General features: G+C 45.9%; 1 protein-coding gene across 5 annotated transcripts in view; it reads left to right on the top strand.

Moving 5' to 3' along the window:
- Nucleotides 1-2,992: 2,992 nt before the first annotated feature.
- Nucleotides 2,993-22,182, top strand: part of SGMS1 (sphingomyelin synthase 1) — a 98,176-nt gene continuing 78,986 nt past the window's right edge. The window contains exons 1-2 of one of the 5 annotated variants that reach the window (XM_075759033.1): nt 3,045-3,162; nt 18,326-18,499. The gene's annotated coding sequence lies outside the window, so the exon portion shown is untranslated. Of the gene's footprint in view, nt 3,163-18,325; nt 18,500-22,182 lie in introns of all 5 variants that reach the window. The other 4 variants (XM_075759026.1, XM_075759031.1, XM_075759029.1 and 1 more) reach the window with 4 other exon arrangements.

Here is a 22,182-nt window from a genome sequence, read left to right as displayed (position 1 = left end):
GTGGTGGGATGAAGAAGGTTATTGAAATGTTAATTACGGTAGCTCAATATTAGTTCATTAATACATAAAGTATTAACGTGCTAATAGTAAATGTTTTGCATCTAAATAAAAAGATCTCTTCAAATTGCATCTCATTAATTTATTACTGATCAATGCCTAATGATTATTAATGGTAGTGATCTATTAGCATTTTACTGTCGATTCTTTCATGTGCACATCAATTCTGATTAATTGATCAAACGAACCGCCCCGGCAGGAGAAACTCCCGGCTGAGCTGAGCTGCGGGCTGCCCCCTCCCGCTCCCACAAGGGCACCTCCATCCCACAGGGAGCCCCCCAAAATGATGTTATCATCTGGTGCAATCTCTCAGCATCTTCCCCGCCCTGGGCACTGGTCGTAGCCCCGCAGGAAAGGCTGTTTTCGGGAAGACAAGCGACTCAGCGGGATTAAGCCCAGGCAGCAGCCCGGGACAGCTCTTTCTAAGCCTCTCGGATGGCCCTTTGTCATTCCCAACAAGGAGGTCAGACTCCCCGGGAATCAATTTGCACAGCCTTCAGGTTCATATTATTTGCTGGAAAATGCCCATACGAGGGGAACAACCCCGGAAAGGGGGAATTTATTATACGATTACCCTGGGAGAAGTGTCAGCGACATTAATCCTATTATAGCTTTAGTAGGATGCAGTCGCAAGAAATGATCGTCCGCCTTCACCGTCAGCTTTCCTGTTTTCCAAGGAGAAATGAGGCAGGGAGTGGTGAGCAGAACTATTCCCTGTTCCTAAACCCTTCCCGGCATGACCACGCTCACGCAAGCCAGCTTTGCAAAGCTTAGGTAAGAATCAGATTTGAAGCCTGGTCAACTTGGGGAAAAACCCAGAACCGAGCAGCCAGTATGAAATCTGCTCACAAATAAATCCCTCTCCAGGGATATGAGAATTGAAGCTGTCAAGGCCTGGATTGTCGTCAGTGGTGAACCCCAAAAAAGACGGAGTGACTGGATTAAAAGCAAGGTCGTGGCAAGAAGAGCGAGGGGGAGGAAGGGAACTGCCTGGAAGGCTGCAGGAGGGGACAGTCATTTGCAGGCTGGTGGCACACGTGGGGTTTGGCCTCTCTGAAAACTCCTTGTTTAAGGCAGTATTTTGTTAGCTCAGAGGGTTTACAAGGTGCTTTCTTGCTCTGTGGGAGAAGATCGAGGAGTTCTGGCTCAGCTCTGGAGGACTCTAGTCCTGTCCATTCACCTGGACAAAACCTCTGCCTGCACGACCAGCCAAAAAGTTGGGTGATCCATCACGGCACCTGCATTTCTCACTCATTTCCATGATGACTTCCAGAAGATTCTAAGCAAAGAGTGGTTAAAGTAGTGGCGAACACAATGCTCAGACTCTGTTTTCCTATTCAGATGAAAAAGATGCGTTTACATTTAGCCCATGAGTGCTCGGCACAGACGACCAGGTAAAAAAACGTATTGTGAACTATTAGCTTGGGAGAAAAGTGAAGTGAAATCTCGTGCTGGATTTCTCCAGCACCCTTCTCCTAAGCCATCCTTTTCCATCTGCGATTCCCCTCCTAACTACTGAGTGGTTTGCACAGGGCGAAAGCTGTTGCCTGGATCCTGAGGTCAAAAAAAACCCGTTCCCTCTTAGTCAGCGCTAACGAAAAAGTGTGAAGAGCTGCAGGGCATGGCAGATCTCAAAATGTAACTTTCACACTGGCTCTAAATTTGAGTTTTATTACACAGAGAATTCTCCCTCTGAACGGCTAAACTACATTTTAAGAAACTGCAGTATTTTTGGTAGCTCATTACAGGGGACGAGGACACCATTGTGTTTCACCTGTCCCAGTGCATAAATTACTACTTACCCAAACTTAATTTTGATTTTGCTTGGGTAATGTCTGCAATCACTCGTTGATTAGGGTAAGTCATGAGGTTTTTTGGGGTTTTTTTTTTCAGATTTCTGTATGTTTACATGCCAAGGTTAGCAAAAACTGTTTCTTGCTCAACATAACTGTGACATGCCCAGCACATCCAGTCCCTCCCATGTGTGTTTTCATCCTCCTACTGCCTGGGAGAGGGGTAGCTGGATGTGGTGTGGCTCCGCTATCTCCACGATCTGCTGGCTACCAACCACTCTGGAGAGATAACAAGTGCCTGAAATATGGGAAAAGTTTTAATCAGACCTTGCAGATCTTCCCACACTGGGGAACAGACATGCAGGAAACCAGGCTCAGCGCACGTGGGTGCCTCTGTGGTCACCACAAAATGCTTTTGACCTTTTTGGACAGGAAAAACGCAACTTTTTTGTATTAACAAAGCACAATTTGTTAAGTGCGAGGTTTGAAATAGGATGTGAAGCGTTAGTGCTCATGAAACTAAACATTACCCTCTTCCTACTGGAGAAGATGATGTCCAGAGATTGCTCCCAAGCTAAATCATCCTGTGATTTTAACTAAGACTTTATTAATAAACCAGCCGCCTTCTCATGTCTCCAGAGCTCTTGATGTTGTAACGAAGGTGGTGGACAGAAGCCCAATGGCTGGGCACAGCCCCTGGACAGTGACATAAAAGCCGAGGTCAGTTTGTCCAGCACCACACCGTCTGGTCTCGCAGATCTCAGGGCAGGACGCTCTTGCCCCAGCCCCGGATCGCATTTTCCCTGCGGAAAGGCAACGGTTCCCCAAGCCAGCAGGCAGGACGGCCTCACCTCCCGAAGGACGAGGCAGCACCTGGCCCAGCTCTGTCAGGATGCCAGCCAGATTGCGCGTGAGACCTCCTCACGCCGTGCTACGCCTCAGCTGCTCGGAACAAGTTATACTGATCCCAGATTTCAGGATTATTTTTTTGGGTACGTGCACTCAGAAAGCTTCAGGTGGGCTTGTTCTAAGGAAAAACGTTGGGTTTTCCCAGGAGAGCGGCCCGCCCCGGTGCCGCAGGGTGGAAGGAGCGGCAGCGCTCCCTCACAGACGCTGCGGCCGGCCCCGGCCCCGCGCACAAGATGGCCGCGCGGGATGACACGGCCGTCACGTGACGGTGCCGCCCCGCCCGTCGCTGCCGCCGCCGTACGGGACACGGGGCCGCGGCCGCCGCCCAGGGGATCCGCCCGCCCGCACGGCGTCCGCCCCGACCCGACCCGACCCGACCCGCCGCGGGGCTCCGCGCCGCACGGTGAGCAGCGAGCCGTGCCGCCGCCTCAGCGCGGGGCTCGGGCGGTGGGGCCGGGCACAGGCCCGGGGGTGGTGGCGGGTGACAGCGGGGACGGGGCCGCGGCCGCCGCTGCCTGAGGCGGGGCCGTGTAGCGGCGGGGCCGTGTCACGGCTCGGAGGTCCCGGCCCCTCAGCCCGGCGACGGCCCCCGCAACCATGGGGGATTCGCGGGCAGTGTCCAGGCCCCCTCAGCCCTGGGGAGGGCTGCGGTCCCCTCGGCGCCGGGGGCTCTGGGGCACTCCGGTCCCCTCAGCCCCGGGGGGCCTGAGGGAGCTCTGGTCCCGGCAGCTCGGGGGTATCTGGGCCCCTCAGTCCCGTGGGGTGACCGGGGAAGCTGCGGTCCCCTCAGCCCTGGGGAGCTCTGGTCCCCTCAGCTCAGGGGGCTGCAGTCCCCTCAGCGCCGGGAACCCGGAGGAGCTCTGGTCCCCTCAGCTCCGGTGCCCGGTCGGGTCTGTCACCCTCCTCCCCAGGGTGTCTGAGTGGGGGTCTGGTCCCCTCTGCCCCACAGGGCTCTGGGGGACACTTTGTCCCGTCAGCTCTGGTGGGGCTGTGGGGGTGAGCCCAGTCCCCTCAACCTGAGGGCTGTGATCCCCTCAGCCCAGGTGGGGCCTTAGGGCCCCCCTCAGCCCAGGGCTTGCCTGGTCCCCTCTTTGCAGGCTGCTCCCTGCTCCGAAAGAAGCTAGAGGCGTCCGCTGCAAGTGGGGAGGAGATCCATCCTGTCCCGTCCTGATGACTTCGAGGGCCGTAGCGGTGGTGTTAGGGCTGCGCTGCCTCCTTGGGTCTGAGGTTCAATGGGCGACAGCGGCCCTGGGGGTCTCGGGGACGAAGAGGCTGGAAGGCAGAATGAGGGGGGGGCCTCACCATCATCACCTGGCAGGCAGGTGTGCTCCCCATTTGGTCTGCTTGTGAAATTGCTTGCTGATTGACAGGCTGTGTTACTTGGATTTTTTTTGGGTGTGTAGCGCATGTGGCTGTCTTCTTACTGTGCTCCTGCTGGAGGCCCTGTTTTGATCAAGGTTTCTAATTTATTCTGTCTTGTGTGAAAACCTCATTAAAGAAGGCCTTGGTGCCTTCAGGCACCATAAATACACGAGCGAGGATGGAAAGAGAGAGAAAAGAGTATTATTTGTAAAAAATGGGAGCTGTGCCATATTGACATGGTGCTGATGAAGCTTGCCGATGCAGGCAGCTTCCCTTAGCAGAGCTGGAAATCGGATGTCGATGAAGGTCCTCATGCCGCTTTGGCTGATGGCAGCATCGGTACATCGCGGTGTGACGACAGGTTTTGTAGCGATTCCTTCAGGCTCCATTCTGCTACTTCAGGTCCGCATGGATGACAATAATTTCTGTTGGCTTTTGTGCCTGTTTGCAAACCGGTATAAAACACAGACACAATGCCCGACAGTTGAAGTCGGGGAAGCTCTGTTGTTGATCTTGGTGGATTTGGGCTGGGCTACGTTTATTTGTTTGGGGAGTGGATGTTGCATTGGAGTAATGCGCCCTTGTGCTTTATTTCACGTAGTATTTTGGTGGGCATTGGAATTGCTTCAGCTTTGTGAAGTTGTTTAGAGTTTGGAAAGAGAACGCAATCAACCCTGGTTGGTGGCAGACAAAAGATAAAGGCCAATTTTACAAAAAAGGTAATAAAACCCCTTTAAATCCCGAGAGATTGCCTTGATTTCCCAGGTTTGTGCACGTGGAACAGAATTAAATCTAGCTCAGATGCCTTTAAACTGTGTTTGTGATCCATGCAACAAACTTGTGATTCCCAAATCATTTATCACGCTTCTTTCGTCTTTCACGTACCAACCTAGAGCCATGTCTCCACACGTTTAATTAGCTTTTAATGAAAACTTGCAACACTTCTAAATTTAATAAATCGAAGTACGTGGATCATTTTCGGGTTTTGGAGGTATTAATGAATACTATTTGACTACTCAGAGTTGACGGTATCCTTAAAAGGCAGTTATTGAGTTCTCTTGAACTGAACGTGTGGAGGAAGAACACATGCACTATGGGTGATGGCAACTTAAAAATTCTTCCCGTCTTCTGGTCACTACTGCTCTGTGTTGTTCAACATTGGTTAATTGGTGCACTAAATATGGGTGGCCTGGGATTACTCAGATTTAATAGCAATTTCAGTCTGGCCGTAAGGAATGGTTGCTGAATTAAAGGCTTTTTAATTGGGGCAACAGGACATCCTGTAAAAAATGCTCAGACAAAAATAATCCAGATCTTTGTTCTCCAGTGTGTTGGGAAGGGCCTGTTTGGCCAAAAAAAAACCCCAACCCAAACCCAAAAAAACTGTATAGGACTATCAAAAAACAAAGTAGGAGACTTGCATGTGGCCATGAACACTGGTTTTGTTGAACATAACATGAGATTCTTCTCGTGGTGTGGTTCAGAGGCACATGTTGCGCAGGAAGGATTTCTAAGGCTTCACAGCAAGGTAGGTCCAAACTGTTCTTTGCTGAAATAGAGCAAAGCACCTGAATGCTATTTCAGTTGTAATTCAAGTGCAACACATCAAAAACAACTGTACGTGGAAAAAATGCTCTGAAGCAGAGGTGAGCTTAAAATGAGCTCAAAAACCTGAGTTTTCAGAGGGTTTTTTTAGAATCTGAAGGTCACGAACTGAGCTCGAGTGTCTAATGTTAGTGTTTTCTGAAGGATTTTGGTGTCATCGGAGGCTTTTTGCACCCAGGGCAGCAGCATGTGGCTAGGGGCAGGCAGCCCTCCAAAGTCTGATGTTCTGCATGACTCTTGTGCTGTGGACTTGAAACTCTGGCTTCAAATACAGCTTGAATTCCCAAAGTGTGTGGCATCATTCAACTTAATAATTAAGTCCTCCCCCCCTTCCCCAAAAGGCTGGGGGAAATGCAGAAGACTGAAGAAATCATGAAACCTACTGGCTTTTTGTGACGCTTTCATTCCAAATATATTTTTTGCTCTTGAAAAATCTACTTAGCAGAGGCAGCGTTTGGTGCAAGTTACTTGGGCTTGTTTTTTGTTGATAAAAAGAACATCCATCCTGATAAGCTACTAAGTGTAACTGGTTTCCCTGTGCTGCTTATAGTTCATTAACATAAGTGAATATTTAAACATATTTATCTGGTCTTACCAAATGCGTTGACGTAGTTGGGGGGGGGGGGGGGGGAATGAAAGTACCGACTGAGCTTTGTTCTGATAGCTCTTGACCAAGACCTGTTAAGAGAAAAGAAAGCCAAACTTAGGAGACTATAACATGTCTCTTAAAGAAATGCAGCTTTTAAAATGTAGTTATTGCTCTTGCTGGTCTTTACAGTTCCTTTATCTAAATCAGAGGAGCAAGCCTTGTGTGGAGCAGAACATGTCTGTTGATGCTACTATCTTCATCGGCTTGTGCGGTGCTGCTCTGGTATCCAGTTATGCATCCGTATTCAAAGAAAAACACTAATAAATCTTTATTGTGAAAGCATCTTCACTAACTGTAGGTTTTGCTTGTGCCAATTTGCTTAGATTTAAACAAACAAAAAAACATCTCCCTCTGCTTAACCGTGACTTTAAAGCTTTTTTCTCTCTCAGACTTTCCAGCGTGGTCTGCCTTCTGTCTCCCTGATTTTTAAGCTCTTTGTGGGTAGCTTGCTTTATTTAAATGGAGTTAAGGCGAAGCATATTGCCACTTGGAAAAAAAAGATTTAAAGGAATCCCTGACGTCCAGTAACTTTGGGTTTTTCTAATGCAGGAAGCATAGCTGTGTGACAACCGGCAGCTTTCTTACCAAGTTGGGTGTACAGCGGGGAGACAGGGTAGCAGAATTCCTCGGGTGTGCTCGCTGGGCTGGCTTCTTGGGGTGCAGCGTTGCATCCTTAGCAGCTGGCTGCGACAGGGCTTGGAAAGCTTAGCGCTCCTGTGAGCATCAGTTTGTGGGTCTGGGGAACAGGGGTGAGCGGGGCTGCATTGCCTAAGCCCTCACCAGAAAAAGGTAGGAGGAAACAGATGTAAAAATGACAGAAGAGGGTGTAATTCCCATTTTAGGAACTGAAACAGCCTTACATTAGGTATATTGTCCCCAAAACCCAGCAGTTTTGAAGGAGATCTCACTGAATAAAGCATCTGTTTTTCTTTGCTCTCATATGTGCAGACGTAGCTGTGTGGTGTATCTGGAGAGGAGAGCTTTTGCAGCCTTGGTTTAAGAAGGATTTTTAATAGCTGTCATCTCTTCCTGTCCAGTGTAGCCTACACCTTTAATTTCCTTCAGTAAAAATGAGCATCACATTTCGGAGTGTCTTGCAATTTTCCTTGCTGGTCCATTAGTGTATTAGCTTAGCTTTGTGTGTGTTGAATGCCGTTAAATGTCACTTGCAAATTTAATGTTGGGAGTGCTGAGATTTGTGCTAATTGAATTTTAAGTCTTATACTTGAATTTGTTAAAATGGCAGATTCAGGCAATTGAGATGCTTTAATGGGAGAGTGCCTAAGTGTTTGTGAATTTGCTCTTGTAAGTGAATCTAACAGTGCATTTGTGTAGATGCAAGGGGAGACCCTGAGCAGACAGAGCAGGTTTCCATGGGGCTTTACTATCTTTTTTTTTTTTTTTTTTTCCCCCATTATGATGTGATGACAGCCGGCAAAATCCAGTATGTTGAAAGTCTTCGTGCTTGACATATGTTCAGGGTCATCATTGACACTAACTTAACTTTAAATACTTCTATAAAAATGGTAGAGAATATAGAGCTTTTCTCTCAGTTCAAATTAAATTTCTCCTCCTGCAGCCATAGTTTTAGGTACTCATGGGGAAGAGGTAATTGTTCGGGCTGTTGGTCTTTAAGCTCTGTTGTGCTTTCTTTGTCCATGGACCTGACTACTCCTGGGGTTTTATACAGGAAATAACACCTTTTGCACCTGAAGGTTTGTGGAGGGGGGGAGAGTTTGGTTTTGTTTTTTGTAGAGGACAGTCTGCACAAAAACTCAAGCATCTAACACTTCTTTAGTGTTAACTTCAGCAAAATAACCAAGGATTAGATACAAAACCAGCTCTCACCACTTACAGGAGACCCTACTGCTGTGCTTTTCGCAAGGTAGAGCGTTAAAGATGTTATCCTTGATTAGAAAGGAGTCATAAAGATTGTTACTAGGCTTTCCTAGCAGTATAAATCTGTGCCTCCCTAGATAGCGCAGTGCTTTTAAGAAGCTTGTCTTGAAACACTTCCATAAAATCTCTTGATGCCATGCTTTGACCTTCTGCCGCTGAGCTGGCATTTCGTATGGGCTTCTGGCATGAGCTCTCCTGCCACTTTCAAGTAAAAATTTACCAGGCATTGAAAAGTTTGACTCCGCAGTTGAGCGCTGTGCCAAGCTATAAAAGCCCTATTTGTACACAGAATGGATTTTTGCTTGCTGGGAAGGCTTGGGTAGCACTTTGATAACTGCATAGGAATGGCTTTGAATCTACATACTAATGAAACAGCTCCATCTAAATCGAGCTGTAGTGTCTCTTCCTCTCTGAAGTCTGTACTTTGTCTTCCTTCTGCCCCTGCTCTTCTGCATAGAGTTTTATGTAGTCAGATTACATTGCTCTGGAAAACTTTGTCAGGGAAGTTAATTTAAAACTATTTGAAAGGTTTAAAAATGATTCCTGCTGTTACGATGATGAAAAAGACCTTGAAAGCGCCTTGAGGGTGATTGCTGCAAAAATACCTTCTTGGCTATGCGAATGGCATACAGTTCCCAGAGCGCGCTCACCGTTCACTGATTAAGTAACTCCGAGGTGGCCACCTTCAGCGCAAGCACTGTTAGCCAGTTTGGCTAGCGATGGTGCATCAGGGCTCAAGGTCCACTTGCTTTAAATGAGAGTGAAAATCCAGCGCCAGCGGGTGAGTCAGGCAGCAGGGAGCTCAGGTGAGCTTTGCTGCTTGCAGAAGGTGCGTAAGAACATAAAGTGCCAATGGTCTGTGGATTTTGAGTGTTGAGGGGATGTATTTTCAGTCTAATACTTCAGTGAACAAGGTTTAGAGGAAGGAAGAGGAGCATATATGTTCTTCTCAAAATGCTGAACTTGGGCTTTTGAGGGGCAGGGTGCTGAGCAGAGGCAGCGTGGGGGTAGGTGATGTTCAAAGCAGCACTGTGAACAAAGCAAGAGTGGACAGAAAAGGGTGAATGCAAGCATGTGAAGGTACCTACTCAACGACTAGACAGAACTCGTCGTTCTCTTTCCACTAGTACTTTTGGGATGCCAGGATATGCGTTTAATGGGAACATGATTTTATGGAGGCTCGCAGCGCTAGGAGAAGCTTGCATTTGCCAAAAGCAATACTTAGTAATGGGCTAGGGTTTCTTATCTACTCTTCTTGAAACAGTGCAAAAGCCTTATTTCACAGTAATGAGCAATTATCCGCAAATTAACAAAATGACTTGTCAGATACTGCTTTTGTTTTTGTGCATGTGCAATTTCCTGTTTCAGTTTTTCTCCCTTTCCAAATGTAAATAGATGGTTTATCAAAGGACGTTTTAAAAACAAAAACAGGGCCTGCAGCACACTTATCAGAAGTGGATTATTTGCATTCTGATACTTTGTTCAGAATTTCTTTGGGCATGCTTGCAAGAAGACGGGTATCTGTGCTGAGAAGACACATATAGCCACCACATATCTTGTGTCCAAGCATCTATAGTGTTTTTGAGAGGGAATGCCAGAGTTCAACTCAGAATTCAGTAAGTATAAGTGGCTATGAGAATATTTGTAGAGATGATTATCACAGACAAATTTCTGTTGCCTCCTGGTCAGAGCACGGCTAGCCTCAAGGGTACATCAGGTTTTTCAGGGTCCAGTTGGGTTTTGAAAAGTCTCCAGGGAAGGAGATCTGTTGCTGTAAGAACCTAATGTGGGCTTTGGGGAGAGGGATTCCCACCTCGTGTGTAGAGATGGTCTGTCCAGCAATTCAGCGTTTCTCAGTGCCAAGGTGGGATGGGAGTGGAGGAGATGGAAGGACCTGAGATACAGATGATATTTACGATACAGGTGCACCAGATTTATGCAATAGAAAAGGCTATGAGCTGTTTTCTTCTCTGTACTTGTTCAGCTGAGCTGACGTTCTCAATAAACTACCCTTAAAGTTCTTAACTTCTGCATGGCGCTGCTTAACTCACAGTTCATCACGGCACAAGCGAATTGACTGGCGTCATTTTATAACTGCCTACAAGGAACTTTCCTTGGCCGTTTTATTGAGTGGCTGCCAATCTTTAAAATCCTTTTATGATTCTTTCCATTAGTCTTCCTCTTTGCTAATATTGCACAAAGTACTTAAGAGGTTAAAAGTAGATTGTTTGCATTAATTTTGTAATCACTCTTACCCTGGTAATGGTGCTTTAATACTGTCCATTTGTAGTTGGATATGAGCAAATACTTAAAATAATTGTCCACCCTACAGAAATGTTTGTTGGCTCGATAGATTGTGTTCTATTTTATTATTAACGATTTGGGAATCTTGTTTCCATGTTCAGGACTTCCTTTTTGGTCTTTTCATGGTTGTAGCCTGAAAGTAGACTATATACTAGAAATCATAGGGAATTGCTCTATTGCTTCAAGTGGTTCTACCGTAATAGCTGTGTGTTGAAATTGAGCCTGCAAGATGTGATGCTATGCTACTAAATTAATTACTGGTGTTTATTTGCAGAATGGATAATAACCCAGTCAATGTTTGGCCCTTCTGCTATAAGCTTTGCAAAAATTGTGAAGTGGCTTATGCTTTGCCTGCCTCCGTCTTTTCAGCACATGCGTTACGGTGTGCGATCTTTGTATTCATGGAAAGGTATCCGGACACCACGGGGTTGTACGAGTGTTCCTGTTACATGTAGCTGTGGGGACACTGAAGCTCCAACCTTTTCAAGGTGAAGGTTCCAAAGTCTGGTCTCGCTGCGTGTACAAAATTCATCGTAGCAAATTAAAAAGTCAAACCAGCTTGATAATTATGAAAATCCAATTTGAGGGTCATATTTGAGTTTGTTTACCTGCTTTCAAGAAAAATGAATTTATAGTTTGTCTAGACTGCTTAATAAATATAATTAATAAACTGTATCTGAACACTTTAAGGCACAAATAGGTTTGGAAAGACAATTTTTACACCGTGTGAGAAGGATTCATTTTTCTTGTGACCTGCGTCGAGGCGAAGCCTTTATATCTTTCATAAGTAAGGTGCTACTGCTTGTAAATGCCTTGTGTTTCCAGCTGCGTTGTGTACAGTTAGACCTGCCAGGGTGAAGTGATTTCAAAGTAGCTGGATATACAAATGTACAATCCAACAAGTACACCTTACCACTTTTTGTACATCAGAATAAGTAACTGTACCTCATAGTCTTGGTTACTCAGATGCAATTGGGGCACGCGGTTCGGTCCCATCTCTTGTGTAAGTTCATGCATAAATGTTCTCATTAAGACTTTGACTAATTGCGCGGCATTTAATGTGCATGCAAATGCTAATAAGGATGGCATGCTACTTTCTAAAGGATCCTAGCTGATTTATTGTGAGTTTTCATTTAAGTAGCAGTGAAAATCTTTTTGATGGGTTCAGCATGTGGCCCAGCTCCAGATGTTCACTGGAGGTGAGCTGCTTGAATTTCCCAGAGTGAGGGCGACTGGTTTTCCCTCTGAGCTGGTGGTTGCAGTGGCAAGGGTGGCTTGTGGCTGGCAGAGGCTTCTCACCCGGGGACCCAGGTGTGAATGCCTCGGAGCTGTAAGCTCTGATCCCTATCACTAAATCCCTGCTTTTAGGTTGAGAGGCTGCAGATTGAATTCCCAGAGAAACAGGAGGTTCCGGTACATCTGCTCAAAGTGAGCTCTTCAGGCTGAATCAATTCATGGCTGTCATAGAGATGATTTTCCCCCCCTTCCTTTCCTTTGTCTCACCAATTTCCAGTGTTAAAGGGCATCCCAGGAGGTTTTGGAGCAATGCGTTGTGGTTTATCTAGCAAAGTTGGACCTTATCAAGAGGGAAATAGCAACGCAGTGAATGTCAGCACGTGGGGTCATGCCCGTGTGTTCTGCCCTCGCTAGCGCTGCAGTAACCAACGTTTTTTTCCAGGTCCGTATCATGCAAAATACCAATGGCAATCTCTGTGCCTCTGAAGTGGAATAACTTCTGCAGTGATTGTGTCAACTGTTTCAACAAACTTTGTTTGTGACTGATGTGTTGGTGATTATTTTTTTTTTAATTTTTTTTTAAAAACAGACCATGAGAGGTAATTGTGGATCTGTACTAGACTAAACGGGAGTGGGTATTGTTTTTGTAAGAGGTGTCAACTAAAGCACTTGCTAGTGGTAAATGCAGTGACAGGACCTGTGTAGGCAACTGGAAATGTTCAAACTTGCTTGTTTCCCAGTTCTTTCCTGAATTAGGATAGAGCCCAATACAGCTTTAAAAGCTTGCGGGGCATATTTTAATGTAACTCTCATATAACAGACTATGCTCTGTTCATTTAGTGCAACTCGCTGCTGTCGGAAGGAAACACTCAAGTGCCATTGGGTCTCTTTGCCTGGGCTTGGTGGGTTTTGGGGAGCTGGAGCAACGCTTTAGTGCAGAATGGTGTGGGACTACGAGATCTTTCCCTCTGGGATGAGGGTCCCTCTGCCCAGCGCAGTCCTGCCCCTTGCTCCCCCAGCAGATGCCCAGTGATTTCTCTGAGCTGGGGTACAGCCTTGGCACTCCGGCGCTGGAGACACTGAGGGGCTGGCAGAACACCATGTTCTCCCTCCGGCAGAAGGGGCTGAAGTGAACAGAGGTGCCAGGAATGGTAAATCCCTGGGAAAGGATCTGGTGGCAGGGGAGGAAGCGGAGGGCACAGTCAAGATGCCACTGGGTATTTGTGGTGCTTCATCTTAGTAAGATACAATTAATAGATTGATGCTACTACATGGGTGCTGTAGCAGCCCTGACTCGCCCATCCTCTAGGAAGGTATTTCAACACTTAGAACACTGAGAACTGGTTTTATAGGTGAAGTGTGTGTGTATGCTTGCCTTTGTGCGTATCCTAGACACAAAGTATGAAATCAGAAGTACGATTTAGGGTGAGATCTCGCAGGCACAAGGGGTCTGGATGTGCAGCTGTGTATAGTCCTTGCATCCTTTTGTCTTTGCTCTTAAGGTTGCTAATAGTCACTAAAAGAGGCAACACAAACTTCAGCTAGAAGGAAGGAAAAGTCCGTTTACTTCCACAGACACTGCAAAGTGAAACCTCTGAAGTATTTGAAGAGCTGGACATCCTGATCTTTTTGTATTTATAGCTTTAAAAATGGGAGAAGAATGAAAATAAATAAAAAGAAGAACGGTCTCTACATTGGTTTCTCCGGAGGCAGTATTATCCTCTTCTGAATTTGAGGATTTGTTTCCTTTCAAGGACTGCTTTAAAAACCTTTCCTTTTTTATAAAGCAGAGGTGAATTACTCTGTGGTTATTTATGTAAAGTGACTTGCTGTATGCTTTATAATAACCCACAAATTTGTGCTGTACTCTTTTTTTTTTTTTAATGAAGATGTCAAGTCAGCCCCTTAGAAGACAGCCTGTCTTGTACAGGGCATGTTAGATTGTCTTGAACAAAGTACCTTTTTTTTTTTAATTGTTATTTTTATTGCTATGATTTACATTCGCAGGGTGAGGGCAGCACTGTTCCTCCAGTGGCTTAGGCAAGTGTTTAACTCTGCAGGGAGGAGGAGGAGAGCTATTCCCTTATCTGGAGACTTTCTTAGGTACTTACAAAGCTGCATACTTTTTCTGCAAGTGTAAGTATTGATATGCAGTATATGTGTAGTAAACTGACACGTTTTTAAGCACAGCATTTAATAGAAGTATTCTTGGCACGATTTTGCAAACATTTCCAAATTAAACCTAACCAGTTGTGGTACTTGTCATCAAAGTCAAGGGCGGTTTGTACAAGGCTCAGAAACACAGCTGAAATTCATACACTTTCAAATCACCTCTCAGAGCAGTCCTTCTGGCCTTCCTGGCCTGATCTTCTCGCCCTTCCTCCACGTCTTCCACCTCCTCGTGTATGTTCCCACCTTCTCAAGGCCCTGTCGCGTCCTGTCAGACCTCTGCTGCCACCACCTTCCCCTGGGCTCGCTGCGTGGGACCCTGTGCCCTGTCTGGGGTTTCTGGTAAGGGGAGAAGCGAAGGGCAGCTTGATGTTTAAACAGCAACAGCCTTTGCTAGATCGGTCACCAGGTTTGTGTGCCTTGTTTATGTACTCAAAATGTAGGAATATTGTTCTGGCAAGTGTTGTCGAACTCAAATTCTTTTTACAGGCTCACATGCAATTAATTCCTAGAAATTTCAGGGTGGGGATGAAAATGTTCTTGTATGTTGTTTCTAACAACTGGTAATACATGCAGCTAATCAAGCGTAAACTGAGGGCTGGTTTCTGAATGTGCTGAAGCAGGAACCAAAGCCTGGCTTGGTAAGGTCAGCATCAGAAATTTAGGGTCTGTGTTGGTTTTTCTTTTGTTGTACGGTTTATGGAGAACGTAATAGAGATTGTTTCCTTTTCTCCTTAATGAAACTGCTTTTGCAACGTGCGTCAATCCATCTTTAATCCTACGTCGAAAGACCCATGGCTGTGTCTGATGAGAGCAGAATCTGCTCGTGCTTTTGGGACTTCAGATATCCCTTGCGCAGGTACCAGCTCAGCAGTTAAGCCTATTACAGTAAACCCTTCAGTTGTGGCACCCACGTTGCTTCTCACCCTGCCCCCAGTCAGGCTGTTCAGCATACACCCCTCCAAGTGCAGGGTCGGGGACACACACACACACACACGGGAGCGTGCTTTGCCACAGCTACTGCCCCTTTTAACAACCAAAAAACCTGTGCAGAGCTGCAAGGGAGAGGAGGGAGCATCCTCATGCTGCTTGTTGCAAGCGTCCGTGTTTGGATTTTCCCCACGCTGTGCTGAGCCGCAATACAAGGAACAAGCGCAGGTATCCCAGTTACGCTCCCACCCAGGTCATACGTGCTCGCTCTGCAAGAGATCAGCCTGCATGTTTACATCCAGAAGTGCAACCAGGATCGCAATTGATGGGTTCCAAGGAGATCTGCTTTTCCCAGTAAATGTCTGTGCATGAGGCTGGAGTCAGGGATAAGCATCCCCCGAGGGCAGGGCAGGGAGAGCTGGCTGCAAGTCCTGGCTGTGCAGGGCTGCCTCGCCTCCCTCCCTCCCGCCGAGGGGATGGTCCCATTCCAGCAATTAAGGGGAATTAGCAGTTGCTTGGCGAGCCCCGAGACTTTGCTGTTAGAGGGGTGGAACAGATTCCTGCTCCTCACCCTGAGGCGTGTCTAGTTTCGGAGCCTGTGGTCGGGGGGAGGTGGATTCAAAAACCATGCTTTTGCCAGATCCGAGCCAACCGGCTTGTCAAATCTGCACTATAAAGGTTTCTTTTCCTGAAAAGTGGAATATGTTGTACTACTGATATTTCTGAAGACCTGGGTGCTGCTGGCACGTAAATGTCTTGCTTACGTTGGGAACTGAAAGCAGGCAACTCCAAAAATAAATCCTGTAAAGCAGGACCGGTGGGTTAATGTCACCTTGGGCTGCCCAACAGAAAAGGGCAGGAACAGCCATTTTCAAGTGGATTTGTTTAATGTCGCAATTTCCAAGTTTTTCTGGTACCAGCGCTCTTTTTGGTGTTAAGGTACTGTTCTCCCTTTTGGACAAGGCATCGTGGGGTCTTGCGTGCATATGGGGGACGGTTCTTTCTACTGACGCCGACTCCTTGCTCTCAAGCACAAAACTACTCTGCAGCCCCAGCAGCACTTTTCCCTTTTGAGGACAAAGTAGCTCAAGTTTCCTCCCTCTTTTCCATTACTATTTTTTTTTTTTTTTTTAGAGAAAATATGTTGTTTTGTTCAGGTCAAATTTGCAAATACATTGCTGGAGCTCAGTTTTTGTCTTTCCTGCCAATTTAGTGTTTTTGCACCTTTCATAAATGATTTGATTAACTGTTAAATCTGGAAGAGGCTGTCTGGCATTTACAAAGCTAACGGAAAAATTGAGTAACATGCATTATCAGAGATGGCCTTTCAAAAAGGGAAGGAATGCAAAAGCCAGTAATGTCTTCCTTGTTGACAAACTTGTTTGGAAGAGATTATTAATCCCTCACATCTGCTCAGATTCAGCTTTCAGACTCCCAGTTATTAGTATTTTTATCAGGAGCGGACCACAGCACGGAATTCCCCCCTCCCTCTGCAATCCAATACTTTGGTTTCTTCGAGGAACTTGCTTGTCTTTCAAAAAAACCAGTTTGGTAACTGGATGCGGTATCAAAGTTTACCACAGAAACTGTGCAGCGGAAGGAAGGACTGTCAGGTCTCTTCTTGGCTGGCTCCTCTTTGGGCATGGTCAAAGCTAAATCGGAATCTATATATTTAAACTCACAAGCATTCGTTAGTCGCATTGGTGGCAATTCTTGGTGTTGAAGTGTTGCTTCTGAGAAAGCCAGCCTGCTGTGGAATTGTCACCGAAATTCGGGAATGAAAGAACCCTCATTACCACCAGTTTGGCATGAAGAAGCAGGCATTTCCTTTATTGCAGCGCTGGGTGTCAGGAGGAGAGTTCCTCAAACCAGGCACACCTAATGCTGGTTCTCTTGTCATATTTATACACAAATGTTACAAAGATTACAAAGTGGTACCTCCCCGTTACAATAATTGGTTCCTATTTCTTTGCCTAGTATGCAAACTAGAAGGCATGCTCAGTTCCTTTCTCCACCTCTATCTTTTGAGTAGCTGGTATAGTTTGGCTTATGGGTCGGTGCTCGTGGGGACCCTGGCCCAAATTCCCTTTCCCCTAATTTCTCAGTATTTCGGTGTTGGTAGTTGCTTGCTATACGCCTCAGCAAGATCAGGATGTTGCTGGAGGCAATGAATGGCCTCCCTTTCTGCAAGGTATGTACATAAGGACCTTGAAGCGTCTTGTAGCTCCTCCTTTTTCTCATGATGCGTAGCAGGTGCTCATTCTAAGAATCGTTAGCCTTCTACCTAAAGTAATAATGAATAGTTTCCTATCACATATAATACAAGTAGGCCTTCGTTACAGGCCTTTCGTTTTGGCTACAGAATGGCCAAGGCTTTGCTTTCGTAGTGCCCGCCCAGGTTTGCTTGTCCTAAAGGGCTTTGCTCTGCCGTGAACGCAGAGGCTTAGCAAACAGAGCCCGCTCAAAAGCAAACTCTGAAAGTACGTCCTTATAAAAAAGGGAATTTCTAAATGAATACCGATCATCGTTTCTCCGAAGCCTGGGTGGTAACCATCTCTTACCATTTATTGAACTGCAGAGGAGGGATGTTGCAGCAAAGCGCAAATGCTTTTCAATGCCCAGAAGAAACAAGATTAAAAAACAATTACTGTAGCCTGGCAGGGGTGTTGTCCAGAAAATTCCTTTTCTAAGTTGCTATTTTTTAGGTCCAGACAGAGGGTGGAAAACAAGCAATTTGTTTGTGAAACAAATTTCTGCTGCAAACTATGGGAACCTTTGAAAGTTGGAATACCTTTTGTGGCTGGAAGTTTCAAATTTATTTTTTTTTTTCCTTCCGTAGGGCTCAGCTGTACTTTGTTGCAGACGAACTCGAGTTCTTGAAATACTTTGTGGACACATTGTGCTGCCCTCCAACAGAGATGAGCCCTCATCTCCTCTCTCCCCCCCTCGCCTCTTAGCAAGTCATCTGCCACTTGTTAACGGGTGTGTTAACCCCACTTAAAAAGCACTCTACTGAGATTTAGGTTTCATTTGCATCAGACTAGGGATGTATTGATTTTTAACACAGAGTAATTGTTACCCACCAGCCACTCTATAAAGAGTGCTTGGTAGACTGATTAAAGTGTCATCCTCCCAGTTATCATCTTGTAACTTTGCTTTTTACTTGCAGTGAATTAGTCAAGCGCAAATCCAGCTTGAATTCATTGCCCTCGGTGCAGATGTGGAGGTCTCTGGCCTCTGCAAGAAAAGAATAAATTAATGCTTGTCCCAGGAGACCCAAGTCTCGGGGGAGACAAGTTTCTGCTGAATTTGGTGTGTGTGGCAGATGACAGCAAAGCCTCCCTGGGGAGCGTTGAGGTCCGTGGCTCCCCTAAGCACGGGAGGGTTGCTGCTGAACTGCTGTGTTTTACAGCCACGACGGAACACGCCGCTTCCAGCACACCGATAGCGGAGCCTCCGCTTGCTTGGCCTCCGGAGACCCAAGAAACAGGCACAATTTGTGAAATTTGGGAGCAGGCCACACCTCAGCCGATCACCAAGCTCCTCTGCAGAGCCAGCCGTGGAATTTAATACTCCCAGAGAGCAAGTATGTATTGAATTACTGTGCCATTACCTGTATCGAGCTGCTCTGATGAAGAGATCTGCCTTCCAGCTTCCTCCGACTTCCCATTGATAACTATGGCACCAACAGAATTAGCAAACAGGAACATGTGGGACACTTTTTGTGTAAAGTAGATATGCTGTCTCACTTCAGCTCCACTTAACCCCTGGCTTTTAAGTGGATATGAGAGATTTGTGAGATGTGCTTGCAAGTTTGAAGAAGAAAAAGTCTAGCTGTGAAAGAGAGGAGAAAGGAACAGCAGAGCTTCAGGCTCTGCTTGTACTTCTGGGTGTGCACCTCTATAAAGAGAAGCTGCTTCAGGAAAAGGTCTGCTTGATGTTGGCCAATTTTCTTCTTTTTCCTTAGCTTTGCTTTCCTCCCTTACACAGAACTTGCTGCTTAAGTCTTGCTATGTAGCTCTGTTGCTTTGATGCATACATTTGCTGTACGTTTGCCAGTGCAGCGAGAAGAAAGTTCCTTAACTGTAGTGAAGCATTGTATGTAAGAAGAGAGCAGGCCACTGCTGGAGGATGGCTTTGTCCAGGTACGTAAACGTTGTGTGAGCTTAAAACAGAGATCTGTTCTGTGTTGCATGCTTCTGTACCTTTTTCTTTCTTTTGTTGTGGTTTAACCCGGCAGGCAGCTAAAACAGCCACACAGCCTTTGGCTCACTCCCCTCCAGCAGGATGGGGGAGAGAATCGGGGGAAACCTGGTAAAACTCGCGGGCTGAGATAAAGACAGGTTAATAGGACGGAAAAGGAAGATAATGATGAAGATAATAATAATAATAATATGATAAAAGAATATACAAAACAAGTGATGCACAGCACAATTGCTCACACCCCCCCCCCCCCCCGCTGACCAATGCCCAGCTAGTTCCCGAGCTGCCTTCACTCCCCCCAAGTTATATATGGAGTGTGACGTCATGTGGTATGGAATATCCCTTTGGGTCAGCTGTGCTGGCCGTGTCCCCTCCCAGCTTCTTGTGCTCCCCCAGCCTCCTCGCTGACGGGGCAGGGTGAGAAGCTGAAAAGTCCTTGACTTGGTGTAAACATTGCCCAGCAACAACCAGACCAGCAGTGTGTCACTAAACAGTATTCTCACCCTATATGCAAACTGCAGCACTATAGGAAGTGCTGCTAGGAAGAAGATTAACTCTACCCCAGCCAAAACCAGGCCAAGTTTTGTTACTGCCTTTGGCTCATGTAACTTGTAGTTATAAAAGAGCTTCACTAACTTCTAAATTCTCAAACCAGAGATTTCCTTACCGAACCACCACTCAGGAGTCACCTGCTCAATCCACCTGTGTCTTCCTCTTCCATCCCTGACCCAGCTTGTTTGATCATATAGTTTCCCTATTAAGCAAGGGGCAAAAAAGCAGCATTTGATCTGGTTCGCAAAGATGGTGACAGGCTCTTTGCAAGCAGCTTGTGACTGCGGGGAAACCACATGTGAAGGTGACATCAGTGTGACAGTATAAATCTTGCCACCGTGACTCCAGAAATGCTGAATGTGAGTCGAAGGTGTAGCTAATGTAACTAAGGGTGAAATGGAAACGTCTCGTTCTCGGTGTTTCAGAGTTTGTTTTCAGTTGTTGAGCCTGTGCCCATCCTATCTTTCCCTCCTGCATTAGATGTTATAACCTAAAAATAAAATGTGTTGTGCAGAGGAGTGGGAAACGAGATAGCGTGATGGATTTCAGCTTTAATTACCGTCGCACCGGCCTTTGCACTGTGCTGAGAGCCTTTCTTCTGGTCAGTGACGTCCCTCTAGGTCAGAGCAGTGCAAACAGTTCATCAGGAGACTGAAACTGAGCTAATGCTCATCTGCTCTCTGGCCTGTAATTAATTCAGACCCCAAATTAAAAAAAAAAAAAAGGGAGTTATTGAAGAAGGCAAAAGGTTGTTACAATTCCTCTGAGGTGAGTGTAACCCTTGTAAATCTCTGAAGGGAGTAAGTTTATTTTCTACACTGCCTTCTGCAGTGACTTGAAAAGGTCTCTTGGTGAGGCAGCGATGAACTGTTACGCCGCTAATTTAAACCACTGATAGGGCACTGGCAATGGTTGCTGGTCTGTGCGTGCTAGGGCCACGACTTGATCGGACTAACCTGGATAGCTGTGTCATTTTACAAGAGTTTGGAGAAGAATTTGAGTGGACAGGGGGACTGAAGGTCACTTTTATATTCCAGCCTCTTTGTCTACGTTAGTATTGACATGTAAATTTAACGGTAGGAGGCAACTTTGCCTGTTGCTCTTTGTACTGACTGACAGCAAATACTAAAATCTCTATGGCTTTTAGTTTGACACACTTGAAACTTTTACAGCAGAGACGCCGTTTGCACGCCTACTTACGTGTGGTTCAGAATTAGGCTTTCTCTCCCAGCAGGCTTGTAAAGCATGTGTCTTTGGAGAAAGAAAAGGAGAGATCTGATTTTTAAAGGTTGCAGGGGTCTTGTGAAACCTGGAGGTGCTGTGTGATCCTTTTGGTATATGAGAAGCCTGCCTTTCTGCCTCTGCTGTGCTTTCAAAGGTGGAGTACGGTTCTTTTCCTTCTTTTACTTAAACTCAGACTTGAAAATCTTGTGTGACTTGCTGCTTTTGTTGTTCATACCTCAGGAAGTACCGCAGATGGCTTTGTATATTGCATTTAAGCAAACCAGCTATTTTTAATACTTAATATGCCTGGTCTAAACTACTTTTCTCCCTGGCGTAAGAAAAAACTGGAAAATGAAGTCGGCTTGGTTTTACTATCATGTGGTGGTTGTGATGTGCTCTGGGTCTTGCAGCTTGTTCAATACTAAGCAATAATGCACTGTGGCTTTTTAGAGCGAGACTGAAATTATCCGTGTTCTCATACAAAAGCTGTGATTATTTCTGCAGGTTAGTGCCAGGGGTCTCATCAGGAAGCCGTGATAAACTTGCTAGCTTTTGCTTAAACTCTTGAGCCTCGTCTAATATTCTTATATTTAAGTGTTGCACAAGACTGGTTTTGAAAAACAGTTTTGCAGTGCTGAAGTTAACCTCGTGGAGGGTAAGCACCTAGTTGACCAAAGTTTATTTCAACTTGTTTTCTTTGGGGTTTTTGAGTATATTGGAACGTCTGGGTTTCACTACTTGCAGTTCCAGTTTGTCTGAGGCCTCTGACCACACCAGGCAAATTCTGGCGTGTGAGGCAGTATGAGTAAGACCTGCGTGAAGATCCATGTGGGTTTTTAGTACCTTACAAGGAAATGGCTTATCAAACTGTAGGGCTTATTTTTCTGCACATACGTTTTTGGTAATGTCAAAACTTGCTGGTTTATTGCCCCAGTGCTGTATAGTCCTAGTGATTTTTTAACATAAAAATATAAAAGTTATGTAGCATTACCTTGCTGTGAGCATACATGTAGTGAAGTTAAAGCAGGGAAACATTTTCTTACCTGCCAGATCACTGTTTTAAAAGCTTAACATTTTTTTTTTTCTCCTTCTGTTTATATTTGGTTAATTCTACATCTGTAATGTAGCTTGAGATAAGTGCATTGATTAATTAGGCAGTTTATGGAAGTGAGGAACTGATGCAGAACCAGCTTGTGGTTGGGAATTCCCTGGCAGGGGCAAACAACGAAACCACAACCCAAGAAAAGCATGCAGCTGGAGCTCTGGGATGGGAGCCTGCAGAGCTAAATA

This window comes from Balearica regulorum, chromosome 7 (genome assembly GCF_011004875.1).
Source record: "Balearica regulorum gibbericeps isolate bBalReg1 chromosome 7, bBalReg1.pri, whole genome shotgun sequence".
NCBI classification, from domain to species: domain Eukaryota; kingdom Metazoa; phylum Chordata; class Aves; order Gruiformes; family Gruidae; genus Balearica; species Balearica regulorum.
Note: the sequence above shows the minus strand (reverse complement) of the source record. Positions and strands in the feature narration are given on the sequence as shown.